This window comes from Mizuhopecten yessoensis, unplaced genomic scaffold (genome assembly GCF_002113885.1).
Source record: "Mizuhopecten yessoensis strain PY_sf001 unplaced genomic scaffold, ASM211388v2 scaffold10877, whole genome shotgun sequence".
In the NCBI taxonomy this organism is placed as follows: domain Eukaryota; kingdom Metazoa; phylum Mollusca; class Bivalvia; order Pectinida; family Pectinidae; genus Mizuhopecten; species Mizuhopecten yessoensis.
The window spans coordinates 399,347-410,267 of NW_018408766.1; the positions used below are offsets into that span (position 1 = coordinate 399,347).

The window sequence follows — 10,921 nt, forward strand, 5'->3', positions numbered from 1 at the left end:
TATATGTATAGTATATGTATAGTATATGTATAGTATATGTATAGTATATGTATAGTATATGTATAGTATATGTACATGTATATGTATAGTATATGTACATGTATATGTATAGTATATGTATAGTATATGTATAGTATATGTATAGTATATGTATAGTATATGTATAGTATATGTACATGTATATGTATAGTATATGTACATGTATATGTATAGTATATGTATAGTATATGTATAGTATATGTATAGTATATGTATAGTATATGTATAGTATATGTACATGTATATGTATAGTATATGTACATGTATATGTATAGTATATGTATAGTATATGTATAGTATATGTATAGTATATGTATAGTATATGTATAGTATATGTACATGTATATGTATAGTATATGTACATGTATATGTATAGTATATGTATAGTATATGTATAGTATATGTATAGTATATGTATAGTATATGTATAGTATATGTACATGTATATGTATAGTATATGTACATGTATATGTATAGTATATGTATAGTATATGTATAGTATATGTATAGTATATGTATAGTATATGTATAGTATATGTACATGTATATGTATAGTATATGTACATGTATATGTATAGTATATGTATAGTATATGTATAGTATATGTATAGTATATGTATAGTATATGTATAGTATATGTACATGTATATGTATAGTATATGTACATGTATATGTATAGTATATGTATAGTATATGTATAGTATATGTATAGTATATGTATAGTATATGTACATGTATATGTATAGTATATGTACATGTATATGTATAGTATATGTATAGTATATGTATAGTATATGTATAGTATATGTATAGTATATGTACATGTATATGTATAGTATATGTACATGTATATGTATAGTATATGTATAGTATATGTATAGTATATGTATAGTATATGTACATGTATATGTATAGTATATGTACATGTATATGTATAGTATATGTATAGTATATGTATAGTATATGTATAGTATATGTATAGTATATGTATAGTATATGTACATGTATATGTATAGTATATGTATAGTATATGTACATGTATATGTATAGTATATGTACATGTATATGTATAGTATATGTATAGTATATGTACATGTATATGTATAGTATATGTACATGTATATGTATAGTATATGTATAGTATATGTACATGTATATGTATAGTATATGTACATGTATATGTATAGTATATGTATAGTATATGTACATGTATATGTATAGTATATGTACATGTATATGTATAGTATATGTATAGTATATGTACTTGTATATGTATAGTATATGTACATGTATATGTATAGTATATGTACATGTATATGTATAGTATATGTACATGTATATGTATAGTATATGCCATAATGAATTTTATACTTTAACCCTTTCAACCCTATTTACCTTAAGTAAACTGGTTATTCTATCATACATTTAGCTGGATGAGTCCATTATGGTCTACAGTGGTGAAAGGGTTAAATAAGGTTTAGAATTATTATTTCATATTGAACACTGCTTTGCTTTGGTTTTATCAGTACAATGGTGATGAAGTTAAAAAACTTCTTTTGAAGTTAAACTAGGTAGATTTAATTTTTGAGGGTACTAATGTTATCAATGATGACTTTCGAAAAAATATGTGTATTGCAATGTATCATTTTATTAGGCAGATTTGAATTCAGAGAGCCCTAAATACAGTGAAACTCACAATAATTGACAAATAGAACCTGTTACCTGTCTGATCCAATCTAATTGTTGGCTCATACATTGTGTCAGATTAGAGAGGTTCCTCTGCTGTTTTAGAAAAGAAAATTAGCCCACCATCATCTGATGGTGCGCTATTTAAATCGCCCTGCGTCCGTGGTCCGCTGTCCGTCCTTAAACAATTCTTGTTATCGCTATTTCTCAGTAAGTACCAGAGGGATCTTTCTCAAATTTTGTATGTAGGTTCCCCTTGGTCCCTAGTTGTGCAGGTTATCTTTAGGGTTTTGATTGGATAAACAAAATGGCCAATAAGCAGCCATCTTGGATTTTGTCAGTGAAGGTTTGTTATGGCTATTTCTCGGGAAGTACTGGAGAGATCCATCTCAAATTATATATGTAGATTACCCTTGGTCTGTAGTTATACCTGTTTAATTTTGAGAATGATCAGATAAACAAAATGGCCGATAGGCCTACATCTTGGATTGTGACATTAAAGGTTTGTTACATATATGTATCACTATTTCTCAGGAAGTACTGGAGGGATCTTTCCCAAATGTGTTATGTAGGCTGCCCTAGGTCTGTAGTTGTGCATGTTTAATTTTGAGAATGACCAGATGAACAAAATGGCCGACAGGCAGCCATCTTAGATTTTGAAAGTGAATGTTTGTTATCGCTGTTTCTCAATAAGTAGTTGAGAGATCTTTCTCAAATCTTATATGTAGGTTCCCCTAGGTTTTAAGTTGTGCATATTTACTTTTGAGACTGATCAGATAAACAAAATGGCAGACAGGCTTCGATTTTTGACATTGAACGTTTGTTAGTACTAGTACTATTTCTCTGGAATAACTTGAGGGTTCCCCTTGATCCGTCGTTGTGCATGTTATATTTTGAGACTGACCATAAAACCAAAATGGCTAAAGGAAGAACTAAACAGATCTTTCTCATATTGCAATGATCAATTCTATTTCTTTCACATTAAGTACTGTACTAGTAAATATGTGAAATGACAAACTCACTTTGAAGGTTGTCTTTTACAACTGTGGATTGCCAACATGTAACAAATTGTACTAAAGCTTCACATCATACAGTGAAATAATATATAGTGGAAACACGCCAAATGTGTACACTCATATAGGATTAGAGCATGAGCTTATCGATCTATTCTGCTGTAGATATTGACTATTGTAATAATTTTGTGAAAACAACAGGTTTGCGAATTTAAGCTAGTTTTCAGGATGAAATTGTCAAATGTGAAACAGAAATTTCCTACTACAAGGTAGTTAGTGTCTGTTTCTTCATGTTAGCAACTTGTCCACAATTATTTCAGGGAGACACTACAGCTTGTATTTGATATTCAATTACTACTTATATGACAATGGATTTAGAAAGGTTTGTCATCAAAGGTTTCTTATTTTAAGATTTAAAAAAAAAACAACCCATTTTTGCAAACTTTAATTGTCATGTGTTTGGCTATATTTCCTAGCACTAGATTGATTGGTTGTTGTTTCCACATCAGTGACATCATCAGTGACAATAAACCAATTAAGTTGTCAATCTTCAGTGTTTGTATGAAATTTCAGTTATACAAATATCAATTTAAAAAGAAATATTTTCATGAACATCTAGGAGATTGATGAAACCACTTACCAGTGTGTATCATAAAAATATATTGAGCCTGCCAAAGGCTGACTTATAACAGCATCATCTAGACTCATTCCGTTGAATACTGGTAACTTCAAAGTACTAGAGTTATCTTTCTTTGTGTATATGCCTAATGCTATTTATTGTCTTTTTTGTTTCTTGCTCACCCATTTCCCTGGTGCAGGTTTAGAAAATAAACAATTGGAGGTTCACTGGGGGGAAAAAACTCAAGCTGGCTAAACCCTAAATATAATTTTCAATGTGTATCTATTTCAAATGAAAATAATAATATTCAATTTAAAACAATTTTACAATACTATTCAGGTATAATTTCATATTTGCCAATTATGGGTGTACTGTTTGTGAATTGCTTGTTTACTTCCAAAGATCAGAACAGGTTGTTTTTTTGTGTATTCTATAAACTACCTATTCAATAAGCCTAAATTTCATACAATTATTATGGTGTTTACAATTGTTGGAGATTTCGTATAGGAAAGCAGTACAAGATTTTAAAGCATGGTCTCAATTTCAATATGTTGATCCCTCCATTGTCAGGTCTTTCAAGACAGAATTTGCGGGACATGTACAATTATATAAGATGTAAACAGTCTGTCACCCTTGATATCTCTGACGTCCTGTCTGAGGGTGACATGTTTGGGTGTCTCATATGTGTTATGTCCTGTCAAAGGGCGACACATGTGTGATGTCCTGTGCAGGTGACACATGTGTGTTATGTCCTGTGCAGGTGTCACATGTAAGTGATGTCCTGTCTGGGGGTCACATGTGTGTTATGTCCTGTGCAGGTGTCACATGCGTGTTATGTCCTGTGCAGGTGTCGCATGTAAGTGATGTCCTGTCCAGGGGTCACATGTGTGTTACGTCCTGTGCAGGTGACACATGTGTGGTATGTCCTGTGCAGGTGTCACATGCGTGTTATGTCCTGTGTAGGTGTCGCATGTAAGTGATGTCCTGTGCGGGGGTCACATGTGTGTTATGTCCTGTGCAAGTGTCACATGTAAGTGATGTCCTGTCTGGGGGGCACATGTGTGTTATGTCCTGTGCAGGCGTCACATGCGTGTTATGTCCTGTGCAGGTGTCACATGTAAGTGATGTCCTGTCCAGGGGTCACATGTGTGTTATGTCCTGTGCAGGTGACACATGTGTGTTATGTCCTGTGTAGGTGTCACATGTAAGTGATGTCCTGTCCGGGGGTCACATGTGTGTTATGTTCTGCTGGGGTGACACACATTTACGATATCCTGTCTGGGGTTCACACGTGCTGTGGAGGTGTGTCATGTTAGATATAGGTACAATACATACCGTTGTTGTTGTTTTTAATGTTAAATGTGTAAATTGTGAAAATATGTGATATTTTTTCCTTTGTTATTATATATCAATTACAAAGTTAATTAATTTTCTGTATGTATGATCAGATCAATAAACTGATATGGACACTAAATTAGTATTACTTCTATGTTTATACCGTCAACCTTTACAACTAGGCAACTGTTTATTAGAAAAGTTGTAAGAAAAATGTGCCAGTATTCAAAAATAATAATAAATGTGCCAGTTTAAATATTACAAATCACTTTAACAAGAAATTATCACCCCTAGACTATTTGAGCATAATAAGATAAAATTATCAAATCAGACAAAATGACAAAACCCAGATTGATAATAACTACAAGACAAAATGACAAAATCCAGAGAGATTATAACTACAAGACAAAATGACAAAATCCAGAGAGATTATAACTACAAGACAAAATGACAAAATTCAGACAGATAATAACTACAAGACAAAATGACAAAATCAAGAGAGATTATAACTACAAGAGAAAATGACAAAATCCAGAGAGATTAATACTACAAGACAAAATTCAGAGAGATTATAACTACAAGACAAAATGACAAAATCCAGAGATATTATAACTACAAGACAAAATCCAGAGAGATTATAACTACAAGACAAAATGACAAAATCCAGAGAGATTATAACTACAAGACAAAATGACAAAATCAAGAGAGATTAATGCTACAAGACAAAATAACAAAATCCAGAGAGATTATAACTACAAGACAAAATGACAAAATTCAGACAGATAATAACTACAAGACAAAATGACAAAATCCAGATAGATAATGTTTTCAAGACAAAATGACAAAAATTCAGACTGAGTATAACTAATGTGGTATTTTTACCGAAAGTCGATCTAAACTCCTCAAACATGTAAAATTACTCTGAACACCTTAGTTAAGGTCCAAAAATAGCTGTAACAAATTATCAGGTTCCTGTGAACGCAACGTATTAGAGGAACGTCAAAGTGGCAAGCGGACGGTCGTACGCAAGGAGAATGCTTTTTGCCCATGGCCACTCTACTATGTTCAGAAATCATAAACGTGTTGTTTTAAAATGAAAATTTCGAAAGTAGCACTTCAATTTCCCCCAAAATAACTCGCTAGTCCTAAAGCAGTTTTAAAACAGTCCTCGAAGCACATTAATTTTGGCTCCAAACTTTCAAATTCATGCGAAAACAATCTCTTTTCAGCTCGCTCTTGCATGACGTAACCAATTTCCAAGTCCGCCGTTGATTAGCTCGTCTACAATACGAACTGTTTGAATATTTCTTTGTCTGGACTGTAGTGTTCTGTCATTTCTTGAGATGCCAATAATTTTCCTCGGTGATGACTGTATCACGTTATCCCGGTTTACGTTCACAGCTGTCTCGTCTGCTTCTGGTGTGTGTGGACCTCGCTTGATGACACTATCTGGTACACAGGGGCCGGATATATTGCTATAACCGTCGTAGGAAATAGAATCTATAGAACTCCTCACTGCCATTAAGCAGAGTGCCTGATTCCTGTGGTCCTGAAGGTAGAATGTATGACGCATTTGTTGTCCACTTATATGTAAAAAGACATGTTAACAGTGAAACGATATAATGCCATTTGGTTAATTTTGCCGGTGATCAGAACACTCAGAAACTGTTTGGGTAGAGATATCACTACACAAAAATGTAAGAACACTACACATCAATGTCAGAACACTGCACATCAATGTAATTTCATAACAATTTGAAAATAAAACACATCAATGTTTGAACAATATACATCAATGTGACAACGTTATAAATCTTGTGAGAACACTTCACATTAATGTGAGAACACTTCACATCAATGTCAGAACACTACACATCAAGGTCGGACCACCTCGCATCGATGTCAGAACACTACACATCAATGTCAGAACACTACACATCAATGTCAGAACACTACATATCGATGTCAGAACACTACACATCAATGTCAGAACATTACACATCAATGTCAGAACACTGCACATCAATGTCAGAACACTACATAACGATGTCAGAACACTACACATCAAGGTCGGACCATTACACAGCAACGTGAGAACATTACACATCAAGGTCGGACCACTACACATCAATGCCAGAACACTACACATCAATGTCAGAACACTACACATCATTGTAATTTCATAACAATTTGAAAATAAAACACATCAATGTTTGAACAATATACATCAATGTGACAACGTTATAAATCTTGTGAGAACACTTCACATTAATGTGAGAACACTTCACATCAATGTCAGAACACTACCCATCAAGGTCGGACCACCTCACATCGATGTCAGAACACTACAAATCAATACACTACACATCAATGTCAGAACACTATATATCGATGGCAGAACACTACACATCAATGTCAGAACGTTACACATCAATGTCACAACACTACACATCAATGTCAGAACACTACACACCAAGGTCGGACCACCTCACATCGATGTCAGAACACTACACATCAATGTCAGAACATTACACATCAATGTCAGAACACTACACATCAAGGTCGGACCATTACACAGCAACGTGAGAACATTACACATCAATGTGAGAACACTACACATCAATGTCAGAACACTACATATCGATGGCAGACCACTACACATCAATGGCAGAACACTACACATCAATGTCAGAACACTACACATCAAGGTCGGACCACCTCACATCGATGTCAGAACACTACACATCATTGTTAGAACACTACACATCAATGTCAGAACATTACACATCAATGTCAGAACACTTCACATCAAGGTCGGACCACTACACATCAATGGCAGAACACTACACATCAATGTCAGAACACTACACATCATTGTTAGAACACTACCCATCAATGTAAGAACACTACACATCGATGTCAGAAAACTACACATCAATGTCAGAACATTACACATCGATGTCAGAACACCACACATCGATGGCAGAACACTACACATCAATGTCAGAACACTACACATCAATGTAAGAACACTACACATCGATGTCAGAACACTGCACATCAATGTCAGAACATTACACATCGATGTCAGAACACTACACATCAAGGTCGGACCACTACACATCGATGGCAGAACACTACAAATCAATGTCAGAACACTACACATCAATCTCAGAACACTACACATCAATGTCAGAACACTACCCATCAAGGTCGGACCACTACACATCGATGGCAGAACGCTACACATCAATGTCAGAACACTACACATTAATACATCGATGTCAGAACACTACACATCAATGTCAGAACACTGCACATCAATGTCAGAACACTACACATCAATGTGACAACACTACACGAAAATATGAGAACACTGCACATCAATGTAATTTCATAACAATTTGAAAATAAAACACATTAATGTTTGAACAATATACATCAATGTGACAACGTTATAAATCATGTGAAAACACTTCACATCAATGTGAGAACACTTCACATCAATGTCAGAACACTACACATCAAGGTCTGACCACCTCACATCGATGTAAGAACACTACACATCAAGGTCGGACCACTACACATCAATGTCAGAACACTACACATCAATGTCAGAACACTACACATCAAGGTTGGAACATTACACAGCAACGTGAGAACATTACACATCAATGTCAGAACACTACACATCAACGTCAGAACACTACACATCAAGGTCGGACCACTACACATCGATGTCAGAACACTACACATCAATGTCAGAACACTACACATCAATGTCAGAACACTACACATCATTGTTAGAACACTACACATCAATGTCAGAATATTACACATCAATGTCAGAACACTACACATCGATGTCAGAACACTACACATCAATGTCAGAACACTACACATCAATGTAAGAACATTACACAGCAACGTAAGAACATTACACATCAATGCAAGAACACTACACATCGATGTCAGAACATTACAAATCAATGTCAGAACACTACATATCGATGTCAAAACATTACACATCGATGTCAGAACACTACAAATCAATGTCAGAACACTACACATCAATGACAGAACACTACACCTCAACATGAGAACACTACACATCATTGTTAGAACACTACACATCAATGTAAGAACACAACACATCAATGTCAGAACATTACACATCAAGGTCGGACCACTACACATCAATGTTATAACACTACACGTCAATGTGAGAACATTACACGTCAATGTGAAAACATTACACATCAATGTAAGAACATTACACGTCAGTGTGAGAACACTACACATCAATGTAAGAACATTACACAGCAACGTAAGAACATTACACATCAATGTAAGAACACTACACGTCAATGTCAGAACACTACACATCAATATCAATGTCAGAACACTAAACGTCAATGTCAGAACACTACAAATCGATGTCAGAACACTACACATCAATGTCAGAACACTACATATCGATGTCAGAACACTACACATCGATGTCAGAACACTACACATCAATGTAAGAACATTACACAGCAACGTGAGAACACTTCACATCAATGTCAGAACACTACACATCAAGGTCGGACCACCACACATCGATGTCAGAACACTACACATCAATGCCAGAACACTACAAATCAATGTCAGAACACTACACATCAAGGTCGGAACATTACACAGCATCGTGAGAACATTACACATCAATATAAGAACACTTCACATCAATGTAAGAACACTACACATCAATGTCAGAACACTACAATCAAGGTCGGACCACTACACATCGATGTCAGAACACTACACATCAATGTCAGAATATTACACATCAATGACAGAACACTACATAACGATGTCAGAACACTACACATCGATGTCAGAACACTACACAACAACATGGAACACTACACATCAATGTAAGAACACTACACATCGATCTCAGAACATTACACATCAATGTCAGAACACTACATATCGATGTCAGAACACTACACATCGATGTCAGAACACTACACATCATTGTTAGAACACGACACATCAATGTCAGAACATTACACATCAATGTCAGAACACTACATAACGATGTCAGAACACTACACATCAATATTAGAACGTTACAAGTCAGTGTGAGAACACTACACGTCATTGTTAGAACACTACACATCAATGTCAGAACACTACACATCAATGTCAGAACACTACATATCGATGTCAGAACACTACATATCGATGGCAGAACACTACACATCAATGTCAGAACACTACACATCAATGTCAGAACATTACACATCAATGTCAGAACACTACATAACGATGTCAGAACACTACACATCAATATTAGAACATTACAAGTCAGTGTGAGAACACTACACGTCATTGTTAGAACACTACACATCAATGTCAGAACACTACACATTAATATTAGAACATTACACGTCAATGTGAGAACACTACACATCATTGTTAGAACACTACACATCAACGTGAGAACACTACACCTCATTGTTAGAACATTACACGTCAATGTGAGAACACAACACGTCAATGTAAGAACACTACACATCAATGTGAGAACATTACACGTCAATGTGAGAACCTTACACATCAATGTTAGAACACTTCACATCAATGTTATAACACTACATATCAATGTGAGAACACTACACGTCAATGTGAGAACATTACACGTCAATGTGAAAACATTACACATCAATGTAAGAACATTACACGTCAATGTGAGAACACTACACATCAATGTAAGAACATTACACGTCATTGTTAGAACACTACACATCAATGTTATAACACCACACATCAATGGTATAACACTACACGTCAATGTTAGAAAACTACACGTCAATGTTAGAACACTACACATCAATGGTATAACACTACACGTCAACGTGAGAACACTACACATCAACTTAAGAACACTACACATCAACGAGAAACACTACACAACAATGTGACAACACATCACATCATTGTGACAACACATAACATCATTGTGACAACACATCACATCATTGTGACAGCACCTCTAATCAATATCAGGAATAAATATATATCTGTGGATAAACTACACATCAATGTTAGAACATTACATTTCAATGCACTATTTTAAGAGAAAAAATAATCATTGTGTAATGAATGTATCATACAAAGCACATTAAAACATCAATTATCATACAAAGCACATTAAAACATCAATGTATCATACAAGGCA

At 34.6% G+C, this 10,921-nt stretch overlaps 1 long non-coding RNA gene across 1 annotated transcript; it reads left to right on the forward strand.

Moving 5' to 3' along the window:
- Positions 1–2,696: 2,696 nt before the first annotated feature.
- LOC110463213 lies at positions 2,697–4,831 on the forward strand. The gene is made up of 2 exons (XR_002464361.1): positions 2,697–4,175; positions 4,466–4,831. It is a non-coding gene; the product is annotated as an uncharacterized LOC110463213 (long non-coding RNA).
- The last annotated feature ends 6,090 nt before the right edge of the window (positions 4,832–10,921 follow it).